An 8,402-nucleotide genomic window follows, 5' to 3' on the forward strand; every position below is an offset into this window, starting at 1 on the left:
CACAGGCTATGCAGTGAGATGATAAAACATTTGAACCACTTATTAACTGCAGCGGTCTTTGAAGAAGGTTCTAACTTACAGTTTCTTTTGACACTGAGAGAAAAAAAATCCTTGCACACAACCAGCACTCTGACACTACAGATCTTTTTCAGCAAGTCTCTGTGCTCTGCATGCAATGGTGCTACAAGGGCTATGATTTGTTAATGTGAAGACTGCATAACAGACAATTCAGCCACCTTCCCACACTGGGACATTATAGAAACTGTGATGATTTTAGAAAATATCTTCCCATCCAGCATCCTATAGGACCAGAAAAAAAGCATTTCTGATATATATATATATATATATATATATATATATATATATATATACATACACACACACACACACACACAGTAAAATGAGGTGTTAACACTACAAATATTGTCTGTCAATGAGAAAAATTTTTAGGTTCTAACTGGTGTGCTGTAAAGTTATCAAAACCTGAAATTTAAAATGAGAAAGGATCATTGTTTCCACCTAAATAAAGTTCAGTTTCTGTGACAGGGGAGGGGGTACAAGTCCATAGTGACTGTAAAGCTTTAGAATGCTGGAATACTCATCTTGTGTTAAAGCAAGACCAACGCTGATAGGTGTAGCCGTCACATGAAATTTTTTTCAGCAAAACTTTTTTCATATCCATGTGGTGTGTTGCACTTTATTTCCTCAATAATTGTTGCCAAGCCCCAAGATCCACAGGTTTTCTGGTAGCACTATAAGTACCAAGCAATAGATGCCCTCTCTAAGTTCTGAATAACAAGACAAATAGATTTGACATGACAAACATGAATTCTTCATGCTATTAACCATGAATGTGTTGAAGGCAATTTCCATAATTGTAACCAATCAAGGAAACAAGAACAGCTTAGAAAACACTGGTTTTGTTGTGGACTTTTAGGGCAATGCTCTTATTACAGATTATTAACACATCTAAAAATTTTTTGGACAATCATAATTGGGTAATTCTCCCCCACCCACTAAACTCAAATTATACATTTAAAACTTGATCTTTTTTGACTTTGTGTCCATCTGTCCCTCCATATATATTCCGAAAGCTTGGCAGTTTTGGGGTGAGCTCAAGATGCTAATTCTTTGGTGGTTCATGGAGATGTAGTTTACAATCGGTCCCTTCTTGGTTCACTTAGTGTGAAATGATAATTGGTTATCCATGAAGAGGGTGCTTACCTCCAGAGTTCACCAGAAGTGCCCCATATTGCTATGGTACCAAGTTTCTATGTGGAACTACTGTGTACATGACTAGCTATCTAATTATCTATATGGCATTCAATACCATCCCACACATCCTGATGCAACATTTTAATAGGTGAACTTCTCAACAAAAAGTGACTGTGTCCAACTACAGGTTGTGTGTTGTTCATTTCCCTCATCTCTTTAGGCTTCAATTTGCTTATATGAAAAGATGTACTAGATGTAAATCTACTATAACACTAACCATAACATTTACTTATCTGGTGCCTGCTTCTGCAGAAGATATGGATAGACCTGCTGTCACTGTGCAGGTTTATGAATTTATACTCACATGTGGGAAGTCATCTGCCTTTTTCTTCACAAGCCTGCTAACATTCTGTGTCTGATAATACACTAAGAAAGCAACCTGTCACTTACTCTGAGATGTTGTTCATGGGTCCTGGTTTTTGTCCTATCCATGGCCACATTAGGGATCTCTGAAAGTAGCAATGAAGCTCTAGGCCAACTCAAATATTTGGAATAAAGTTGGATTAATTCCTCTTGCAAAAATGCATATGATACACCTGCTATCTACAGGCAAGTTGTCTCATTTAGCATAACTCAGTGAAACAATTGGACACAATCCCAGGCTTTAGTTTCAGTCATTGTCAGTCACCTTAGACATCATTTGAAGTCTCTTTTCTATATATCACAAACAGTATAACTGTAACCTTCTGTGCATCTGGAAGCATTTCCAAATGCTGACCCAGATGATACATAACAAGACCATGCACAAAATTAAGTGATTTTGGATCCATAATAAAGACTTCGTATATCTAGAGTAGATGGCTTTTGAAAGAGCATATAAGCATATATGAGAAGGGCCTGTCATAATTCTGCACTTGGCCTCAGCCAGTCTGAAGGTGTGACCTTTTCTTTTATTTCCCAGTGCAGCAATTGGCCTAGCACTGGTGCCCTCCACCCTCAGTTTACCATCACTCACTTGTGCCATACAGAGAACATATGGCAAGAATCTCTGAAGTGAGCTCCACAGAGTTAGTTGTACAAAGACTGATGAGAGCACCCTAATGAGAACACCCTGTTTCCTATATCAGGGTATTTTTTTTTACTCTCTCTGAGCTTAACTGCTATACCACTGGAAGATAAGCATTGGTGAGGCAGAGAATTCCACATTCAAACTTGAACATGCCACTGGTAAAAGATGAGGACTTGTTGATTGCATTCTCATTTGTAACATGATTAAAAACACTTACCTCAAAATGTCATTTTTAATATTTTTAATTAAATTTATTCATGTGACAGTTATTAAAAATATAAAGTTTTCAAGTGTATGATTCTATAATAAAGCATATGTATACTGTGTTGTGTCTACCACACAAAGTCAAATCTCCTAAAGTTTCTTTTCAAAGTTAAATGTCGGGTGAGCTGCTTTAAATTAATGTTATTTTAAAATACTGTATTGTTAGCCATTTAAGAACTCCCCTTGGCCAGGTGGCTCAGTTGGTTTAAGTGTTGTCCATTCCACCAAAAGATTGTGAGTTCAATTTTGGGTCAGGTCCCATACCTATGCTGCAGGTTTGATTCTCCACTCAAGGTGCACAGGAAAGACAACTGAGTAATGTTTCTCTCTCATATCTATATTTCTCTACAACTCTCCATCTGTCTCTTTTCCTCTCTCGCTCTCTCTCTCTACACCTTCCTCTGTTTCCCTTAATTTCTCTCTAAAATCAATTAAAGACATATTTTCAGTTTAGGATTAAAAAGGGTTTTAAATGATACTAATGACCTTACCTGCAACATTGGGCCAGACTGATATTGAAGACATTTATAGTTTTTTAATGCAAAAATTGCATTTTATGCATATTTTGTATACATGCATCATTTTCTCAGATAAATCTTGTACTAGGCCACAGATGAAGCCCCAAATAATTTTTTAAAAAATATGAAATTATCATCTACCATACTATCTGACCCCAAATGTAAGAAACTTGAAATCAAGTGTCAAGAAAATAAAACAGAAACAACACAAGTAATTGAGGCTTAACCAACATGTTTGTAAACAACCAATAGATCAAAGATACTAACACAAAACCCACAAAATCTACCTCAAAATACATGAAAATAGAAAAATAATTTAACTAAATCTGAGGCACAGCAAAAGCATTTATAAGAAAAAAAAATTATAGCAGTACAGGACTGCTTCAACAGAAGAAAATATGAAACCCATATTTTAATTTATTCTTGAAGAAACCAGAGGGAAAAAAAAACAAACAATTCATGAAGAAGAATAAATATAACATATATCAGAGCACAAGTAAATAAAATTGGGGTACAAAGAAAAGGCTAATAAAACTAGGTACTAATTTTTTGAAAAATATTTAAAATTTACAAGCTTCTTGTAACACATCAAGCAGGTAAAAAATAAACAAAAATTCATAAAAAAATTTTTAACTGACATCATAAGTAAGAATCATTAAAGAATGTTATGGAAATTTACCTGCGGTTTTATCCACTCCAACACACACCAGAGAAGTGGCAACAATTGATAGCATTCCCACACCAGATGTGGCCATACCTTGGGTGGCCTGCTCTGGGCTGCCATAACTGCTGACTGACCACAGGCCTTAAAGAAGAAGTTGGAATGACTGTCTATAGTGAGTGAAAGAGTTTTAGCATAGGCTTTCCAAATGCCAAGGTCTCAGAAAGTCTGGAGATATGGGAAAATATCCTGCTCTCAACTCTCTTTAGTCAAGTAATCCAGACAGGGCCCTGTCTCAGAAATGCAAGTGCCTGGTACCAGATTTCTAATGTCTATATTGTTCTGTCACCAAAGAAGTCCAATAACTTCTTCAACATTCTATTCCATGGGGCTTTTCCTTTAAAAGACTTACCTACAAACCACTCAGGGCTTTCAACTGCTCACCAACAACACCTTCATGAATATACAAAGATTTCCAACATGGCCCTCTCAATGTTTTCTCAATAGTGAAACCAGGGTCCCAGTTTTGGGGAGACAAAGCTAGAATTAGACCCGTGATTTCTGATTCAGTTTGCTGCATACCCCACTTGTCTTCCTGGCCCTCCTGAGTAACCATAGCTGCACAGTGGAGATGATGTAATAAATTAATTCCTAGAGACATTGTCAGATGCATATAACATAAAACCTATATCATCTGTGGGCCACTGCTACATGTATTTGATGCAAAAACTCAAAGATGACAAAATTACAAGAAGGGGTTAGGCCTGGGATTTAGCAATATGATCCTGAGAGGTTCATACTGCATTTGGGCCAAGTTTTCAGGTCTCCCCTTTGAAGAGGTTAAAATTAAGAAGACAAATATATTACTAAGTTATCCTGTTATACTTAGCATCAGATCTTGTGCCTCATATGGGTCTACATGTTTGGCAGCTTCCTCAATGGCTCTCAGTGTGCCCTGCCTCCTGATGCTAAGTATCACCTCTTTGTGTCACCTCTAAGTGGTTACCAAGCAGATCCTCAAAAACAAAATATAGCCAAGGTGATAAGAAGTCACACACAAGATATATTTAAAGATAATGCCACCTTTATTTACTCTTTGAGTTGTTTTTTCTCATTTTATTTTTCTTTTAATCTCTATTTTTGCCTCTCTTTGTCTCTCTCCCTGTCTCTTTCACCTTTTTTATATCTATATTGGAAGTTGTAGGACTATAAGCATTTTGGGAGAGGAAGAGGACAGGATGCAAATGAATATTCTTTGACTTCAGAAGACAGCCATCCAGAACAAGCATCCTTGACCTAGAATGTCAATAGTTACTATGCTAGAAAAGCCCAATGCAAATGCATACTAAATGTTTGCTCCTCTTCAGTCTTCAAAAATATATGGTGTGCATTTGAAGGCACTGTAGGCTGTGGATGTGGCTCTGTGATGGATCAAAGTTGTATCCTTTATAAGGAATTGGGTAAGAATTTCTGAGTTGCTGTATTTTGTCATTTTCAATTTAGTAGATATGGCATGAAAGCTGTGAGACTCGGGAGGATAGAGAGGTTAGTAGAGGGACCCAGGTGTCAGTAACCAGAGAGACATTGGCTGTCCCAGGTGGAAAGCTAGAAAGAGATGAAGCCATATATAAGACTCAGTCTTAGTAAACTGAAAGAATCTCCATTGTGCTTCTCTGGGACATCCTCTCTGAAAGTCTCAATGAGTTTGGTCAGGCTTCAGCCAGAAAATATATGTTCCGGTACTGTTGTTCTTTAATACTTGTGATCTCAAGTGTTGAATTTTTTTTTAAAAAATGAGGTGTGTGAAGAAGCATTATAAGAACAGAGGCAGGTCTGGGATAAGACTGGTGGGGCTGGCATCAGTTGGAAGACAAGGAGACAATCAGTTGGATTTCAGAAATGTGAGTTGGGCTGGTGTCAGCTGGAAGGTAAACAGATGTGGAAAATCTGTAATCGGTTTAAAGACAAAAAGAGGTGAGCAGGGCTGGTGACAGTTGGAATTCTGGGGAAGTTGTGTAGGGCTGTCTTCAGTTTAAGTGTATTCTTGTATTTTGAGAGTGCTTAGGTCTATTTTGAGCACGTGTCTCTTCTGTTTTCTCAAGACTACTTGGAACAACAATTAAATTTTTTTTTTTAAAAAAGAGACTGTCATTACCTCAGTATATATTTTTTACATCTTTCATCATACATTACTTGTCCACTTAAGCGAAGGTTTATTTCTGAGCTATTTCCTTTAATCTTCATGGATTTTTTTTGCACCAATAACATACTGTTGTGATTACTTCTTTGTAGTGTGGTTTGAGATTTAGGATTGTGACACTTCTATCCCTATTCTACTTTCTCAAGACTGTTTTGTCAATTTTGAGCCTTTTTGGTTCCATATAAATTTTAGAATTACTCATTCTGGTTCTGAGAAGAATAAAATTGATATTTTGATAGTAATTGCATTAAGCCTGTAAATTGCTTTGGAAAGTATGGTCATTTTTAACAATGTAATATTTCCTATTTCTTAGTATGATTTCTCCTGTGTGTCCTTTCCAATTTTTTATTCATTGTCTTATAATTATAATTCTACAGAACTTTCACATATTTAATTACATTGGTTTTCCAAAATTTAATTCCTCTTTGTGCAGCTGTGAAAGGAATTATTTTCTCTATTTCTTCCTCAGATTTTTTGCCTAGATTATATTTATTCATTTTTAGATAGAGGGCAAGGGAGAAAGAGAGGTAAAAAATCATAAATGTCTGAGAGAAGCATAGATCACTTGTCTCCCACACATCCCCAACCTGGGATCTGGCCCACCACCTGGTCCCATACCCTAAACTTTGAAGTGAATCAGTGACATTTGGTTTTTGGGATGATGCCCAACACACTGAGTCACACTAGTCAGGGTTCTTCTTCAGATTTTTTGTTATTTGTATATACAAATGTGGCAAATTTTGGTATGTTAACATTGCATTTTGATACCCCAGTAAATTTGTTTTATTATCCACTTTTTGTTTGATTCTCTTGGATTTCTGTATTCAGATATCACCTACAAATAGTGACAGTTTCACTTTTTTACTTATTGAATAAATGTTTTTTTTTTTATTATGCTGTAACTGGAAGTTCTAGCACTAGGTTGAGTAAGAGTAGAGAGAGTGGATGATTTTTTTTCCTTTCACTAATCTTAAAAAGAAAGCTTCCTTTTTTTCCACAATTGTGTAGGATAATATCTGTGGGTTTATCCTATATAGTCTTTATCAAGTTGAGGGATTTTCCATGTATATTCATTTTTGAGTGTTTTGTTAATCATAAATTGACATTGATTTTTTCAAATGCTTTCTCTGCAACTTTTTGATAATCACATGACTGTAATTTTTTATTTCATTGATTTGTAATTGATCGTAATGATTTAAAAGATGTTGAAACAGATATTTATTTTTGGTATCATTCCTGCTTGATTATAATGTGTAATTATTTTTACATACTGATAAATTCAGCTTGCTATTATTCTGTTAAGAATTGTGGCACTTGTGTTTGTTAGGTAAATTCTCCTGTAATCCTTTCCTTTGTTGTATTTTTGTTTGGTTTCATTATCAGATTAATGCTGGCCTCAGAAGATGAATTTGGATGTGTTATTCTGTGATTTTTAAAATAGTTTGAAGGAAAAATGTACTAATTACAATTTAAATATTTGGTAGACTTCATGTGTAAATCATCTGGTCCTGGGAGTTTGTGTTTTGGGGGTACTTTTTATTACTGCTTCAATTTCATTGCTAGGAAATGGTCTATAGAGATTCTCTGTTTCTTTCTAGTTGAGCCTTGGGAGGCTCTAAATTTTTGTGTAAAATCTATTTTATCTCTTTCAGAGGAAGATGACAGCAAAGCAGGTGGGAGTGGAGCCCACTTCTCCCTGTGCCCAGCTGGAACACCTAGCCAATCTTGTGAGGAACAGAGTGAACAGCCAATGGAATCCCAGCTTATATGAAGTTAGGAGGCCAAAAAGTGTAGAGGACATTGAAAAACAGATGGTGAGGAGATTGGGCTGGGATGAAAAGGTCCCTGGTATCTGCACAGGGACCTAGGCTGCTGTGGCCCCTGGCCTGGTGCATGCCACAGGATATGGGGAGGAGAATTAGATCACCAGCTCCTTCCACTACCAGAGTAGGGAGGGCAGCCAAGCACCAGGAGGGACCCAGATGCTGGAAGTTGCTGGGGGGAGTAGAGATAAATAGGAGACATACGGAGGCAGTATACATCCTGTGGGACTGTGAACACCAGCTAGATCATTACCAGAGAAATTGCAGTGCCAGGTGACACCTAGAGAAGGGAAAAGAGTTGGGCCATATCACATCCTGACCCAGATACTCTCTGGACTGGTGAGAAAGTTGGGCTGTGTGAAAAGCTGTGCACTTGTTAAGAACAGCAGTCAGCTGCTTTGTAAAAAACTAGCCAGCAGTGGCTAGCTCACCCTGAGGGTGATTTGAGCTGGGCACCCAGACTTGACCTACACTGCATGTCCAGAGACTGAGTGGCTGATTTAAGCCTGGCAGCTCATGGAGGACCTGGGCTGGAGGCTAGGCAACTGTAAACATTGCAGCCCAGACCTGGCTCCCATCCTCGCAAAACCATAGAAAGGGAGAAAAGTGAAGGCTAGTCCCCTTCTTCCTGTGGCATCCAGGAAGACCAGCA

The sequence above is a fragment of the Phyllostomus discolor genome, chromosome 14 (assembly GCF_004126475.2).
Source record: "Phyllostomus discolor isolate MPI-MPIP mPhyDis1 chromosome 14, mPhyDis1.pri.v3, whole genome shotgun sequence".
NCBI lineage: Eukaryota > Metazoa > Chordata > Mammalia > Chiroptera > Phyllostomidae > Phyllostomus > Phyllostomus discolor.